Below are 18,238 nucleotides of genomic sequence, written 5' to 3' on the forward strand. Positions count from 1 at the left end.
TGTATTATATATGTGGATGATGCACAGTACCACTTCTCTCCTGTACTATATATGTGGATGGTGCACAGTACCACTTCTCTCCTGTATTATATATGTGGATGGTGCACAGTACCACTTCTCTCCTGTACTATATATGTGAATGATGCACAGTACCACTTCTCTCCTTTACTATATATGTGAATGATGCACAGTACCACTTCTCTCCTGTACTATATATGTGGATGGTGCACAGTACCACTTCTTTTCTGTACTATATATGTGGATGATGCACAGTGCCACTTCTCTCCTGTACTATATAGGTGGATGATGGACAGTACCACTTCTCTCCTGTACTATATATGTGGACGATACACAGTACCACTTCTCTCCTGTACTATATATGTGGATGATGCACAGTACCACTTCTCTCCTGTACTATATATGTGGATGATGCACAGTACCACTTCTCTCCTGTACTATATAGGTGGATGATGCACAGTACCACTTCTCTCCTGTGCTATATATGTGGATGATGCACAGTACCACTTCTCTCCTGTGCTATATATGTAGATGATGCACAGTACCACTTCTCTCCTATATTATATATGTGGATGATGCACGGTACCACTTATTTTCTGTACTAAATATGTGAATGATGCACAGTACCACTTCTCTCCTGAACTATATATGTGGATGATGCACAGTACCACTTCTCTCCTGTACTATATATGTGAATGATGCACAGTACCACTTCTCTCCTGTACTATATATTTGAATGATGCACAGTACCACTTCTCTCCTGTACTATATATGTGGATGATGCACAGTACTACTTCTCTCCTGTACTATATATATGTGGATGATGCACAGTACCACTTCTCTCCTGTTCTATATATGTAGATGATGCACAGTACCACTTCTCTCCTATATTATATATGTGGATGATGCACAGTACCACTTCTTTTCTGTACTAAATATGTGAATGATGCACAGTACCACTTCTCTCCTGAACTATATATGTGGATGATGCACAGTACCACTTCTTTTCTGTACTACATATGTGGATGATGCACAGTACCACTTCTCTCCTGTACTATATAGGTGGATGATGCACAGTACCACTTCTCTCCTGTACTATATATATGTGGCTGGTGCACAGTACCACTTCTCTCCTACACTGTATATGTGGCTGGTGCACAGTACCACTTCTCTCCTGTATTATATATGTGGATGATGCACAGTACCACTTCCCTCCTGTATTATATATGTGGATAATACACAGTACCACTTCTCTCCTGTACTATATATGTGGATGATGCACAGTACCACTTCTCTCCTGTACTGTATAGGTGGATGATGCACAGTACCACTTCTCTCCTGTACTATATATATGTGGCTGGTGCACAGTACCACTTCTCTCCTACACTATATATGTGGCTGGTGCACAGTACCACTTCTCTCCTGTACTATATATGTGAATGATGCACAGTACCACTTCTCTCCTGTACTATATAGGTGGATCATGGACAGTACCACTTCTTTCCTGTACTATATATGTGGATGATGCACAATACCACTTCTCTCCTGTACTATATAGGTGGATGATGCACAGTACCACTTCTCTCCTGTGCTATATATGTGGATGATGCACAGTACCACTTCTCTCCTGTGCTATATATGTAGATGATGCACAGTACCACTTCTCTCCTATATTATATATGTGGATGATGCACGGTACCACTTCTTTTCTGTACTAAATATGTGAATGATGCACAGTACCACTTCTCTCCTGAACTATATATGTGGATGATGCACAGTACCACTTTTCTCCTGTACTATATATGTGAATGATGCACAGTACCACTTCTCTCCTGTACTATATATGTGAATGATGCACAGTACCACTTCTCTCCTGTACTATATATGTGGATGATGCACAGTACTACTTCTCTCCTGTACTATATATATGTGGATGATGCACAGTACCACTTCTCTCCTGTACTATATATGTGAATGATGCACAGTACCACTTCTTTCCTGTCCTATATATGTGAATGATGCACAGTACCACTTCTCTCCTGTATTATATATGTGGATGATGCACAGTACCACTTCTCTCCTGTACTATATATGTGGATGGTGCACAGTACCACTTCTCTCCTGTACTATATATGTGGATGATGCACAGTACCACTTCTCTCCTTTACTATATATGTGAATGATGCACAGTACCACTTCTTTCCTGTACTATGTATGTGGATGGTGCACAGTACCACTTCTCTCTTGTACTATATATGTGAATGATGCACAGTACCACTTCTCTCCTGTACTATATACAGTAGGTGGATGATGGACAGTACTACTTCTTTCCTGTACTATATATGTGAATGATGCATAGTACCACTTCTTTCCTGTACAATATATGTGGATGACGCACAGTACCACTTCTCTCCTGTACTATATATGTGGATGATGCACAGTACCACTTCTTTTCTGTACTATATATGTGGATGATGCACAGCACCACTTCTTTTCTGTACTATATATGTGGATGATGCACAGTACCACTTCTTTTCTGTACTATATATGTGGATGATGCACAGTACCACTTCTCTCCTGAACTATATATGTGAATGATGCACAGTACCACTTCTCTCCTGTACTATATATGCGAATGATGCACAGTACCACTTCTCTCCTGAACTATATATGTGGATGATGCACAGTACCACTTCTCTCCTGTACTATATATGTGAATGATGCACAGTACCACTTCTCTCCTGAAGTATATATGTGGATGATGCACAGTACCACTTCTCTCCTGTACTGTATATGTGAATGATGCACAGTACCACTTCTCTCCTGTACTATATATGTGGATGATGCACAGTACTACTTCTCTCCTGTACTATATATATGTGGATGATGCACAGTACCACTTCTCTCCTGTACTATATATGTGAATGATGCACAGTACCACTTCTTTCCTGTCCTATATATGTGAATGATGCACAGTACCACTTCTCTCCTGTATTATATATGTGGATGATGCACAGTACCACTTCTTTCCTGTCCTATATATGTGAATGATGCACAGTACCACTTCTCTCCTGTATTATATATGTGGATGATGCACAGTACCACTTCTCTCCTGAACTATATATGTGGATGATGCACAGTACCACTTCTCTCCTGTACTATATATGTGGATGATGCACAGTACCACTTCCCTCCTGTATTATATATGTGGATGGTGCACAGTACCACTTCTCTCCTATATTATATATGTGGATGATGCACAGTACCACTTCTCTCCTGTATTATATATGTGAATGATGCACAGTGCCACTCCTCTCCAGTACTATATATGTGGATGGTGCACAGTACCACTTCTCTCCTGTACTATATATGTGAATGATGCACGGTACCACTTCTCTCCAGTATTATATATGTGGATGGTGCACAGTACCACTTCTCTCCTGTACTATATATGTGAATGATGCACAGTACCACTTCTTTCCTGTACTATATATGTGAATGATGCACAGTACCACTTCTTTCCTGTACTATATATGTGAATGATGCACAGTACCACTTCTTTCCTGTACTATATATGTGGATGGTGCACAGTACCACTTCTCTCCTGTACTATATATGTGAATGATGCACAGTACCATTTCTTTCCTGTACTATATATGTGAATGATGCACAGTACAACTTCTCTCCTGTACTATATATGTGGATGGTGCACAGTACCACTTCTCTCCTGTACTATATATATCTGGACGATGCACAGTACCACTTCTTTCATCCTGTACTTTGGGTGTTACCAGTGATGCTTACACTCCAACCATCTGAACTGACTGCCATGTTTTTGGAAATGATTGCCCTTGCTCCTTCCTCCTTGTGCAGACAGTTGTACATTTGTGCCACCACTCATGCTGTGGGAGGACATGATTGGGGCTGGAGCCACTGACCCTTGTGGGATGCTGCACACTAAATGTCACATTCCTGAAGTTTTCTTCATACAATCTTTGTGTATCTGAGTTTTGCTTTTCTGTTAACACTTCGCTTTCCTCTGATGTGTGTACTGATGTAGGGTACCTAGTAACTTGTCCTCGGACCAGAGCTGGAGGAGGAGGCAAGAGAAATGGTGCTCAAAGAGGAGGAAAGAGAGGTGGCCCTGGAGGTATAGAAGGAGGGAGAGGTGGCCCTGGAGGTAAAGGAGGACTGAGAGGTGGCCCTGGAGGTATAGAAGGAGGACAGAGAGGTGGCCCTGGAGGTAAAGAAGGACAGAGAGGTGGCCCTGGAGGTAAAGGAGGACAGAGAGGTGGCCATGGAGGTAAAGGAGGACAGAGAGGTGTCCCTGGAGGTAAAGGAGGACAGAGAGGTGGTCCTTGAGGTAAATGAGGACAGAGAGGTGGCCCTGGAGGTAAAGTAGGAAAGAGAGGTGGCCCTGGAGGTAAAGGTGGAAAGAGAGGTGGCCCTGGAGGTAAAGGTGGAAAGAGAGGTGGCCCTGGAGGTAAAGGTGGAAAGAGAGGTGGCCCTGGAGGTAAAGTAGGAAAGAGAGGTGGCCTTGGAGGTAAAGTAGGAAAGAGAGGTGGCTCTGGAGGTAAAGGAGGACAGAGAGGTGGCCCTGGAGGTAAAGGAGGACAGAGAGGTGGCCCTTGAGGTAAACAAGGACAGAGAGGTGGTCCTGGAGGTAAAGGATAGTGTCAGGACTCTGAACATTTTTTACCTTTTGTGCATTACTGCCCTTTTCCAAGATGGCGTCTTTGGTCTCATGTGCACTGTGTCTTCCTGCTATAAAACTCCACCCCAGCCTTCAGTCTGTGCTAGAGTATTCTGCCTTGCATCCAGCTCCTGTCCTCTGGTGACTCCCTGGCTATACACCTGCTCCTGTGAACCTGTGTGGTGATCCTGCTACTCTGCTCTGAGTTCCTGCTGCAAACACAAGTTTCCAGTAATCCTCCTTCATCTGCTGCTCGTGTTTACTTCCATCTGCATTTGCTGGACATGTAAGCTGTTGCTGTTCTGCAAAAACCTGAGACTATTACCCAGGCCTCCCTGGTTGAGCTAAGATATGATTTGAACTGCCTTATAAGCATATCTATCTGTGTCTGGACTAAGACAAGGACTTATTCGTGTCAAGTATCCTCAAGAATAATTGTGCTTCATACACTTTCTGCGTGATTGCATTTTCCTCTGAAGTTTCCTATAGACTGCTAAGCTGCGTTTAATATTTACTCCAAGTGTTGTGGACTTGAGTTTCTCTCTGCACCTGTGTGAATCACCGTGTGATAATATAGACTTTACCACTTATAAAACTGTGTCCTGTAGTTGTCTTGTTCCACACAAAGAGTCTCCTGAGTTATCCCCTATAATTATTACAGGATACTCTAGCCTAAAAAAAAAGGAGACTGCTGGAACAATGACTGCAGAAAGCAGACTAGAGCAGGTGTTCTCCATAATTAGATCACTGCAGAAAGATGTGGAAGGTCTGCAAAAGAAGTTTGGAAGCTTTGAACACAATCAACAAGTGTTTAGACAAACTTTGCAGGACTTAAGCAACCGCATGGCAGCCCAGGAAAACAAACTTGCTGGTATAGAGTCCCAGTATGGATGGGCTTTTCAGGACATAAGCACGCAAATAGCTGCACAAGCGACTTTACCCTCTGGGCAAACGCCACCAGCTAGCCCACCTAAGTTGCCCCCATTCAGATTTAATGGTGATCGCGACAAATTTCGTGGCTTTGTGAATCAATGTATGCTATATTTTGATATGCATGCTGACCGTTTTCCTACTGATAGATCCAAAGTATTATGTGTAATAATGCTGCTGACCGCACGAGCGCTCGCCTGAGCGAATCCGATGATTGAGTCTCGTGACCCACGGTTAAATGACTTGGATGATTTCTTGGCCACTATGGCATTAATGTTGGATGATCCTAATCATCGTGCAACTGCTGAATCTGCTTTGTTGTCTTTACGCCAGGCTAAACGTTCTGTTATTGAGTATGCCACTGAATTCAGGAGATTAGCGGTGGATACCAATTGGGACAGTTATGCACAATTGCCTATTTTTAAAAGGGGTCTGTTTAGTATTGTAAAAGATGAACTAGCTCGCTCTGAGTCACCACAAGAACTAGAGACATTTATACAGCATTGTGTGCGCATAGACATTCGCCTTACTGAGCGTAGGCAGGAGAAGTTTGCTGTATATAACCGTGTTTCTAACTTTTCCCTTCCTTCCAAAGAGCCTGCAGTTAAAACCTCTCGGGAGGTGGAGGAGGTGCCCATGCAAATTGATTCTGTTTAGAGGCGTGAGATAAATGAGCGCCGGGAGCATCGCCTTCGTGAAAGTCTATGTTTCTACTGCGGCCAGTCTGACCACTTCTTGATCAATTGTCCTAAGTGTCCTAGACGGCCTAACAAGGTGCTAGCAGCAATAGGGGAGTATGACAACTGTGATGATGAGTCTGACATCTCTGAATGTAGCCTGCCTTTAAACGCTGTATTCCATTCACTTTCTATGACTTCACCCCCCAAGGAGATTAAGGAAAAGAACTCTCACTGTTCTCTCCCTATTAAGATCCTGTGTTCAGGACAGTTGATTTCCAGTGCAGCTATGATTGACTCTTGTGCAGGTGGCAATTTCATGGATATCGCATTTGCCAAGGAACATGGTATTGAAATTCAGCAAAGAGCCTCTCCAATTACCATGGAAACAGTGGATGGGTCACCTTTAATCTCTGGGCCTGTGGATCAGGAGACCGCACCCCTTGAAATTTTGTTGGAGCCTAATCATCAGGAGCAACTTTCTTTCTTGCTAATTTCTTCTCATTTTCCTGTGATTTTAGGCATTCCTTGGTTGCGTTCTCAGAAACCAATTATCAACTGGGAGACCAAGGAGATTATCTTCCCAACAAGGAGCAACTCAGCGTTAACAGAAGCTGTCCCTGAGTCCACGGCTACGGAACCACATGTACAGGTATTTTCTTTACCTCCAGTATATAAAGAGTTCTCTGACATCTGTGACAAGAGGAATGCAGATCAGCTTCCTCCACACAGGCATTATGACTGTCCCATTGAGCTGCTTCCTGGGGCAGCTATTCCTTTTGGTAACGTATACCCTTTGGCGGCACCTGAGCTTCAAGCCTTAAAGGAGTATATTGATGAAAATCTGGCCAAAGGCTTCATACGTCCTTCTTCCTCATCAGCAGGGGCACCTATCTTTTTTGTAAAAAAGAAGGATGGGACCCTGAGACCCTGTGTTGACTATCGGGAACTCAATAAGGTAACTGTACGAAACCGTTACCCTTTGCCTCTGATTCCCGAATGTCTGGAAAGAGTCCGCCATGCTAAGGTGTTCTCTAAACTGGATCTTCGTGGGGCTTATAATTTGGTGCGTATTCGTCCAGGGGATGAGTGGTAGACAGCATTCAGATGCCGGTATGGACACTTTGAATCTTGTGATGCCCTTCGGGCTTTGTAACGCCCCTGCAACGTCTCAACACCTTGCTAATGACATTTTCAGTGATTTGTTGGACCAGTTTGTAGTGATCTATTTGGACGATATATTTATCTTTTCTGACTCTCTACAGGAACATGAAGAACATGTCAAAACTGTTTTAAGACGTCTGAAAGAGAACCATCTGTATATTAAGCCGGAGAAATGCGAGTTCCATCGTTCTGAGATACAAATCTTAGGTTATATCATCTCTCCCCAGGGGCTGAACATGGAATCTGGTAAGATTCAGGCTATCCTTGACTGGCCGGTACCCAAGAACGTTAAGGAGGTCCAACGTTTTATTGGTTTTGCAAATTTCTACAGACGCTTCATTCGAAATTTTTCTGATATTGTCCGTCCCATGACTTCCTTCACAAAGAAGGAAAAGCCCTTTCAGTGGTCATCACAGGCTCAAGAAGCTTTTGATCGGCTTAAGATCTGTTTCACATCAGCACCGCTGTTGATACACCCAGATCCAACACTTCCTTTCATTGTGGAGGTGTTCGCTTCTGATAATGCTTTGGGGGCTATTCTCTCCCAAAGAATTGGAGAGAAGGGTCTGCTACATCCTTGTGCTTTCTTTTCCTGTAGACTAACCTCAGCAGAGAAGAATTACGACGTGGGAGACAAGGAATTGCTGGCTATTATTGCGGCTTTCAAAGAATGGAGGCATCATCTGCAAGGAGCTGCACAACAGATCATAGTGCTAACTGACCATCGCAATTTAGAGTTCCTTAGATCCGCTAGATGTCTTTCTCCTCGTCAGGCTCATTGGAACTTATTTTTAAATCAATTTAACTTTGTTATCTCGTACCGTCCAGGTTCTCGTAATGGGAAGGCTGATGCTTTATCCTGAATCCATGCTGCGGATTCCGTACCTGGAGCCCCGTCCAAGACCATTCTATCTGATGCCAATTTCATCGGAGTTATCCACGATCAGGACTTGTGGAAGGAGTGCAGGTAGGCCTATGAAGGTGATGTATTTCTGGCCAACCCACCTGTGGATATTAATCTTGTCTTTAAGGGTGGCATGTGGTTCAGAGATCGACGTATCTACGTCCCTGAGGTCGTCCGTCTGCAGATCCTCAAGTTGGTACATGACTCCAAGTTGGCTGGTCACAGGAGGGTACAGAAGACACAAGAGTTCCTGAGCCGATTCTTCTGGTGGCCAACTTGCCTGAAGGATACCAAGGACTATGTTCTCTCTTGCGAGGTATGTGCCCGTTATAAGACTCCTCATGTGGCACCTACCGGTCTTCTACAACCATTACCTGTTCCATCCCGCCCTTGGGGGTCTATATCAATGGACTTTATTGTGGAGCTGCCTACATCGGGGGGCATGAATACAATCATGGTGGTAGTTGATCGCCTGACTAAAGCTGCTCATTTTGTTCCGTGAACCGGCCTCCCTTCAGCTAAAGATACAGTGAAGTTGGTTAGACAGAATGTCTTCCGGCTGCATGGGGTTCTGGATGAGATCATATCTGACTGTGGAGTACAGTTCACTTCAAGATTCTGGAAGGGGTTTTGCTCTGCACTCAATATTAATGTCTGTCTCTCTTCCACTTACCATCCCCAGACAAATGGTCAGACTGAGCGTACCAACCAGACGCTGGAACAATATCTAAGATGCTATGTCAGCCATCTCCAGGATGATTGGTTGGAGTTGCTGCCGTTAGCCGAATTTTCATATAATAATTCTCAGAGCGCCTCCACTAAATTTACACCTTTCTTTGCCAATCTGGGTTATCATCCGTGTATTTTACCTAAGTCTCCAACTAATTCTCCGGTTCCGGCAGTGGAGGAAAGGCTGACTGCGATGAGACAAAATCTGGAGGTTCTGAAGGAATCCCTGACCACAGCTCAAGAACGTTATAAGAGATCGGCTGATAGATTCCGTAAACCTGCACCCATGTTCAAGGTAGGAGATTCTGTGTGGTTAGCAACTAAGAATCTGAAGTTAAACGTTCCTTCACAAAAACTTGGACAGAAGTTCATTGGCCCTTTCAAGATCAACGGTATTGTGAGCTCTGTGGCCTGCCGGCTGAAGCTGCCTAGGACTATGAAGGTACATCCAGTTTTTCATGTATCTTTACTAAAGCCTGTATCTCCTAATACCTTCCAGGGACGTGTTGTGCCACCTCCGCAGCCTGTGGTGATTGATGGGCAAGAACAATTTGTGGTGGAGGAAATTATTGATTCCAGGATTCGCAGGAATCGGCTCCAATATCTGATAAGATGGCAGGGATATCCCCCTGAGGAAGACTCTTGGGAACCTGTGGAAAACATCAATGCCCAACAGAAGATCTCTCGTTTTCATCAGAGATTCCCTGAGAAACCAGGTCCAGGATCGTCCTGAGGCCGCTTCTAAGGAGGGAGTAATGTCAGGACTCTGAACATTTTTTACTTTTTGTGCATTACTGCCCTTTTCCAAGATGGCATCTTTGGTCTCATGTGCACTGTGTCTTCCTGCTATAAAACTCCACCCCAGCCTTCAGTCTGTGCTAGAGTATTCTGCCTTGCATCCAGCTCCTGACCTCTGATTACTCCCTGGCTATATACCTGCTCCTGTGAACCTGTGTGGAGATCCTGCTACTCTGCTCTGAGTTCCTGCTGCATACACAAGTTTCCAGTAATCCTCCTTTATCTGCTGCTCGTGTTTACTTCCATCTGCATTTGCTGGACATGAAAGCTGTTGCTGCTCTGCAAAAACCTGAGACTATTAACCAGGCCTCCCTGGTTGAGCTAAGATATGATTTGAACTGCCTTATAAGCATATCTATCTGTGTCTGGACTAAGACAAGGATTTATTTGTGTCAAGTATCCTCAAGAATAACTGTGCTTCATAGACTTTCTGCTTGATTGCATTTTCCTCTGAAGTTTCCTATAGACTGCTAAGCTGCGTTTAATATTTACACCAAGTGTTGTGGACTTGAGTTTCTCTCTGCACCTGTGTGAATCACCGTGTGATAATATAGACTTTACCACTTATAAAACTGTGTCCTGTAGTTGTCTTGTTCCACACAAAGAGTCTCCTGAGTTATCCCCTATAATTATTACAGATAGGGAGATGTGGCCCTGGAGGTAAAGGAGGAAAGAGAGGTGGCCCTGGAGGAGCAGAGGGAGGTGGAGCTGGAAGAGGATGGAGAGGTGGCCCTGGAAGAGGAGAGGGAGGTGGCCCTGGAAGAGGTGGGGGAGGTGGCCCTAGAAGCGGAGGTGGCCCTGGAGGAGGGGGAGGTGGTCCTGGAGGATGGGGAGGTGGCCCTGGAAGAGGAGGGGGAGGTGGCCCTGGAAGAGGATGGACAGGTGGCCCTGGAAGAGGATGGAGAGGTGGCCCTGGAAGAGGAGGGGAGGTGGCCCTGGAAGAGGATGGAGAGGTGGCCCTGGAAGAGGATGGAGAGGTGGCCCTGAAAAAGGAGGGGGAGGTGGCCCTGGAAGCGGAGGTGGCTCTGGAAGAGGAGGAGGAGGTGGCCCTGGAAGAGGAGGGGGAGGTGGCCCTGGAAGAGGAGGGGGAGGTGGCCCTGGAAGAGGATGGAGAGGTGGCCCTGGAAGAGGTTGGGGAAGTGGCCCTGGAAGAGGTGGGGGAAGTGGCCCTGGAAGAGGTGGGGGAGGTGGCCCTGGAGGAGATGGCCCTGGAGGCATAGGGGGAGGTGGCCATGGAGGAGGAGGTGGCCCTGAAGGAGGAGGGGGAGGTGGCCCTGGAAGCGGAGGTGGCCCTGGAGGAGGAGAGGGAGGTGGCCCTGGAGGAAGAGAGTGAGGTGGCCCTGGAGGAGGAGGGGGAGATATCCCTGGAGGCGGAGGGATCCCTGGAGGAAGAAGCGGTGGCCCTCGAGGTGGAGGGAGAGATGGAATTGGAAGAAGCGCATACGACGTGTTGACGCTCATCATCAGGTGATAGTTTCACCTTGTTCAGACTTTGCTGTTTTTCATTCTCCCGAGTTCGAGGAGACGCACTTGCTCGCACCTCTCATAGATTTATGACCTGGAAGAACATTCTGAGATGTTTCCCACTCCGGTCAGACTTGGGCAATAAACTCACCTAAAGTGATTGAGTGTGAGAAGATGGCGGACAGCGCAGATGCCGCGTGCACAGTCTGCTTTTCCCTCTCCAGTCGCTAGCAGCCACTTTGGAAATCTGTTCTTGATGTCATGCAGCACGAAGATGAGGTGGATTCCTGCTAGATGCACTACAAGTGAGAGAATGTCCTGAATCTTCATGGAGGAGCTCATCCTGTGGTCCTGGAGCACCCTGAGATCTGGGACTATCGCTGTACACTAATAGAATTGATGACAACAGATGGCCCGGCAGCTACATCTCACCGATTGGCTGAGCAAAACAAGATGGCGCCTCCGACCGATCTGTGCTAAGCTGTCCTCAGAAGTAAGAGAAAGGCTTATTTCACACTTCCGTCAGTACGGGGCCGTCACAAACCATCACCGCAACGTACCGACGGACAGTGGTGATTTTTTGCACAACGTGGGCAGCGGACGCAGTGTTTCAACGCGTTCGCTGCCCATTGTGAGCTCCCAGGGAGGAGGGGGCAGAGTTTCGGCCGTGCCTGCGCAGTTCAAAATGCAGGACCCGACGTACAAAAAAACGTTCCTGTCACAGATCCCAACTCCGTGGTGTCACTTATTCGTCACCTGCCTGCTCTCACACGTGACTTGGGGTTGTGCCTGCAAGGGTTAATCTATCTCCCCTCTCTCAGTCCAGCATTCAACCTCTGTCCTATGCTGTAATGGGAGCATAAATCACACACCGACCCAGGCCACACACCCGCTCATACACGCTGCCACCACTCACCGAATACACGGGCGATGAGTCCCGGAAATAATAATAATACTAATAAAAATATGTCTATCACTCATAAGGCTCACACACCTTAGGCTATGGATTCTTTTAGAACATTCAAGGTTCAACTTGTTAAAGTTTTATAATAATAATAATAATAATAATAATAATAATAATCTTTATTTATATAGCTCCAACATATTCCGCAGCGCTTTACAATTTAACAGTTTCAAACACAACAACGTTAACAATACAGTAATAAAGCAAAATAAGACAAAATAAGACGACCCTGCTCGTGAGAGCTTACAATCTACAATGAGGTGGGGAGATACAAAGTACAGGTGTGTATTTACAATGATGTATTTACAATGATGGTCCAGCCATCTTCAGGGGGTGGGGGGTAGATGGAGATAGTGAATGGGCTACACACACACAAACATAAAATGACTTTGATTAGTTAATGTGGTAGGCCGCTCTAAACAAATGTGTTTTGAGCGAGCACCTAAAACTATGCAAGTTGTGGATGGTCCTAGTATCTTGGGGTAGAGCATTCCAGAGGATTGGCGCAGCACGGGAGAAGTCTTGGAGTCGGGAGTGGGAGGTACGGATTAGTGCAGAGGTTAGTCGAAAGTCGTTTGCAGAGCGCAGCGGTCGGCTAGGCCGATAGACAGAAATGAGGGAGGAGATGTAAGGGGGTGCCGCACTGTGGAGAGCTTTGTGGGTGAGAACAAGTACTTTGAATTGTATCCTGTAATGAATGGGCAGCCAGTGTAACGACTGGCGAAGAGCGGACACGTCCGAGTAACGATTAGCCAGATGGACGACTCTAGCTGCCGCATTAAGGATAGACTGGAGAGGGGAAAGTCAAGTAACAGGGAGGCCAATTAGTAGAACGTTATAGTAGTCCAGGCGGGAGTGGATTAGGGCGACAGTGAGAGTTTTTGTTGTCTCCATGGTGAGAAAAGGGCAGATTCTGGAGATGTTCTTTAGATGTAAGCGGCACGAGCGGGCAAGAGATTGTATGTGGGAGGTGAAGGAGAGATCGGAGTCAAACATAACACCAGACAGCGCGCCTGCTGCCGGGGTGTTATTATGGTGCCACCCACAGAGAGGGAAATGTCAGATTTAGGGAGGTTAGTAGAAGGCGGGAGCAGAAGAAGTTCAGTTTTGGAGAGGTTAAGTTTCAGATATAGAGCGGACATGATGTTGGTGACTGCAAACAGACAGTCAGTGGCGTTCTGTAGTACAGCCGGGGTAAGGTCAGGGGATGACGTGTATAGTTGTGTGTCATCAGCGTAAAGATGGTACTGAAAGCCAAATCTGCTGATGGTCTGTCCAATTGGGGCTGTGTAGAGGGAGAAGAGAAGGGGTCAAGAACTGAGCCCTGAGGTACCCCGACAGTGAGGAAGAGGAGATGAAGTGGAGCCAGAGAACAGAACACTGAAGGAGCGGTCAGAAAGGTAGGAGGAGAACCAGGAGAGAGCAGTGTCCTTAATGCCTAGTGACTGGAGCCTAGAGAGTAGGAGAGGGTGGTCAACAGTGTCGAAAGCTGCAGAGAGGTCGAGGAGAATGAGCAGAGAGTGGTCACCATTACATTTATACTTTAATAACAAAAGGTTCAATGCTTACAATAAGAAAAAGGTATAAAAATATAATAAAAAGACATACAACTTATGCAAAACAGTATCAAAATAAACAGGAGAAACTTACAGAAATTATCTAACTGGTAGTTGCTTTCTGCTCCCTGAGGATAAGACGAATGTAGATTGGATCACACCAGCTTCTCAGGCTGCCCTCACATGTGAACACAATTTTCTGTCTGCAGCCTAAATTTATAACTTTGATCTGGAGGTCAGGTTTCTAGACCGGCCCCTCAGGTTAATAATTGCTGGCTTGTTGATTGGCCACAGCCGCGCTACTAATGAATATATATTATTTTTTCTCCTGAGAAACTTGTGAAAAGGTTCTCAGGAATAGATGCCCTCAGGCCGCAATTAGCACCTCCCCTCCAAGACCTAGAAGGTGCCAAATGTTACCTTTCTACTTGGCCCTAGCTAGACCTCCTGGCGAGATATGGAGACACAATTTCTATTAGGGTTGAACAATTAATATTAATGTTCAATTCTCTAGTTGCCTACTCCTGGCCTGATGGATATTGATCATGTGCACTAAAGAAATACACCAGACACAGTCAGCTGTAACTCTCCTTGATCAATGTGTGGCTCAGCTCCAAGAAGGGAATTTATTAGTGAAAACACAATGTTATATATCTCCTGTAAGGGGGCTCGGTTATCTCTAAAATGGGAGTGATCGGATGTATTTCATTGGTTAGTGGGTTGGGCATGAGCAAGTCCATGGGCGGATCCATGAGGTCATCAGGGTGGGTTGGTCCGTGAGGTCATCAGAGTGGGCGTCGCTGTGGGTGGATCCATGAGGTCATCAGAGTGGGCGTCATCTTGGATACCAGACCACACGGTCTGCTGGTACAGGAAATGGCGGCCATCTTCAGTGTCTTCATTGTTCATCTTGGATACCAGAGCACATGGCTCTGGTAGAGGAGATGGCAGCCATCTTAAGTGTCTTACTTTGTCTGAGGAAAACTTATGTAAGGTTAAACAATACATGTTATAGGTTGCTTCCCTCAATTACCTTATGTGTTGAGGTTAATTAAGTATTTGATCTTATGGCTCTCCTCAACATTTCTACTAGTCCCAAGGAAGTAACTATTAACACCTCGGTGCGACTTGCCTTCAGGACAGATGTTACATTATCACTAGTCACACATATAACCCTAGACATATGTCACTACACACATAGATATATATATACACACATATTTCACCACAGTTCCCTTGAACATTTTTTCGCTTCGATGGTCCGCCAAATACCGACGCATCCAGTGCACGACGTATGGAACATGTGTCCATATGTCGCGATCTGTCGGTAATACAAGCCTATGGGGAAAAAACGCATCCTGCGGGCAACTTTGCAGGATGCATTTTTCTCCAAAACGACGCATTGCAACGGAGGCCAAATGACGCAAGTGTGAAAGTAGCCTAATAGGAAAATGGCATCTGGGGTCATGTGACTTTATGATGGACATTATTGATAGCTTCAGAGGAAATGGACAGAGATGTGAGGACCGGACTCAGCGCCACCTGAAGGTCAGCAGCGGAGGGGTCACATCTGCCGCCACATGGTGCACTGCTTCATCTCCGCGGTCGCTGGTCATTGCAGCTGAGGTCTGAACCCACACGACATTCCAGAGGTCAGGACCCGGGAACGTGACCTAGAGACCACCAGAGCCCCGGATCTGACCTCTGAGCCACGAAGAACAGTAACAGCCGGGACAAAACTCTCACTGTCCTCCATTCAGGAAGAAGAGAATGAGGAGGAAGAACACGAGAAAGAGGAGGAAGAAGACGAGAAAAAGGAGGAAGAAGTCGAGGAAGAGGAGGAAGAAGATGAGGAAGAGGAGGAAGAAGATGAGGAAGAAGATGAAGAAGAGGAGGAAGAGGAGGAAGAAGATGAGGAAGAGGAGGAAGAAGATGAGGAAGAAGATGAAGAAGAGGAGGAAGAGGGGGAAGAAGACGAGAAAAAGGAAGAAGAGGAGAAAGAAGACGAAGAGGAGGAAGAAGATGAAGAAGAGGAAGAAGAAGACGAGGAAGAGGAGGAAGAGGAGGAAGAAGACGAAGAAGACGAGGAAGAGGAGGAAGAAGATGTGGAAGAAGAGGAGAAAGATGAGGAAGAAGACAAGGAAGAAGATGAGAAAAAGGAGGAAGAAGACGAGGAAGAAGACGAGGAAGAGGAGGAAGAAAAGAGGAAGAAGAGGAATCCAGGTGCGTCAAGAATCCCAGATCATCAGATTTATACAAACCCTTCACTGAGTTTAAGAGCCGCCACACAAAGGCACGAAACCGCACCTCACAGGACAAATAAAGCTGCACTCCCTATTCTGCTGTTACATCGTGTCTTATCCTCCAGGTCTTTTATTAAATAAAATAAAAATACTTTACATGACAATAACTAAGATACATTACAAATAAAACACAACAGAACAAAACATAAGAACAAAGCTCCAATCAGTCGACAACAAATGACAAAAATCACAAAGAAATAAACCGGAAATGGAACCAAAATGGAGAAAGTTCATGACCTACAAATCAGGGACGTGAAAGAAAAATTCCAATAAAAATAAAGAAAGCAAAACTAAAAGACGACAAACAAAATACTCATAACTACATGAATACCCCTGTAAAAAATATAAATAATAGTATAAAATCACGTAAGATCCCCGGCCCAGCTTCATTCATACTACTATATACAACCCCAACTACATTCACACCGTCCTATATACAATATTATATACAATATATACAATATAAACACATTATACTAAACCAAACACTATACAACACCGCAAACACAACAAAACCCTACTGGTCCCACTGCCTTACCTTACAGCCACCCCCTTACACCACCACATTCACCCCACAACAAACCTAAATACAATACAGTGTACAACATTAACATTTTTTTTTTTTATTATTATTATTATTATTATTTTTTTTATTTATTTATTTATTTTTTTAATATATATACACACACCTACTCTAACTATCCCGCCACCCCTGATCCAGCTCTGGCCACAAAGTTCAGGAATTATCCGAGCTAGGATCAGGCCCCAAAGTTTTTCCCCAGGCGGGGCTGGGCCAGGCCAGATCAGTCTCTTATCACCGCCGTTGAACCCCCCAATCCCCCCACCCAACCTAACTAAGACCCTCTATTATACACACTATATACAAGATATACAATATATACATAAACCAACATCACAGAACACAACCTACATACTCACCACCCAAGGCTCAAGTTTGATGCCTGCAAACCTTCTATTCAAGGAACAGAAATACAAAACAAAAACCTAGGGTGTAAAGAAATCATCCCACCACCAGGATATAGGAGCGCTAACGGACTAAGGCACCCCGAAGGAGAAACCCCTCCAGAGATGGGCTGCCCTCCGGGCACCCAGTCTTTCGCACTCCAGAGAACGTACCTTCACCAGGGCACCTAGGATGCTGCTACAAACTTCATCTACACGGAGGATTTTACTCTGCATCGAAACTAAAACTCGTGCGTTCCACGTGAAGTACCTGACCACTGCACTAACTAAGAATAAAGTGGCTCGGTCCCTTCTCCCGAGGTCTCTGAACGCTCCATAGACCCACTCGGCATAGGACAGAGTGGCCAGCCGCGGCCAACCAATGGAAGCGCCCACCCTGTTGTACACCTCTGTATTAAAGGGACAATGAAGCAGGAAGTGCTCCATGCTTTCCAGCATGGTAGCGCAATCCTCACGGGCACAATTTCTGTCCACAGAGCTCCTGTGCTTCAAATTGTCCCTCACATACAACTTACCTTGGAAGCAGTGCCAAGTCAAGTCCCAATACTTCTTGGGGATCCTGCTAGAATTTAACAAACTTAACCCAACCTCTAGATCCCGACTCGGGCAGTCCTTGAGGACCAGTGGTCTCTGAAAATGCGAAAGCAAAACCCGCATGTCGAGGAGTTTCCTTGGGAGGGACCTCACTTCCCACATTCCCAGACCCCACCGGCGCATCATTTTCAGAACCAAGGTAACATAAGCCGGGAGATGCCCGTGCCGTGTGCGAAGATCCTTCAATCTTCCCCCTGTCTCCCATTCCTGGAAGAGAGGCTGAAAACATCCCTTGCAGGAGAATACCCACAGAGGAGCCCTCTCCTTCCAGAGGTTTGCCACGTTAACGTTCAAAAAGGTGTTCACTAGAAACACCACGGGGTTCACCATATTCAACCCCCCTAGTCTCCTCGTGCGATAAGTGACCTCCCGTTTGACTAGGTTCAGTCTATTCCCCCATAACATCTGGAAGAACAGACTGTAGACCCGTGTCCAGAGAGGCTCCGGCAAGACACAGACG

Source organism: Ranitomeya variabilis, chromosome 8 (genome assembly GCF_051348905.1).
Source record: "Ranitomeya variabilis isolate aRanVar5 chromosome 8, aRanVar5.hap1, whole genome shotgun sequence".
NCBI lineage: Eukaryota > Metazoa > Chordata > Amphibia > Anura > Dendrobatidae > Ranitomeya > Ranitomeya variabilis.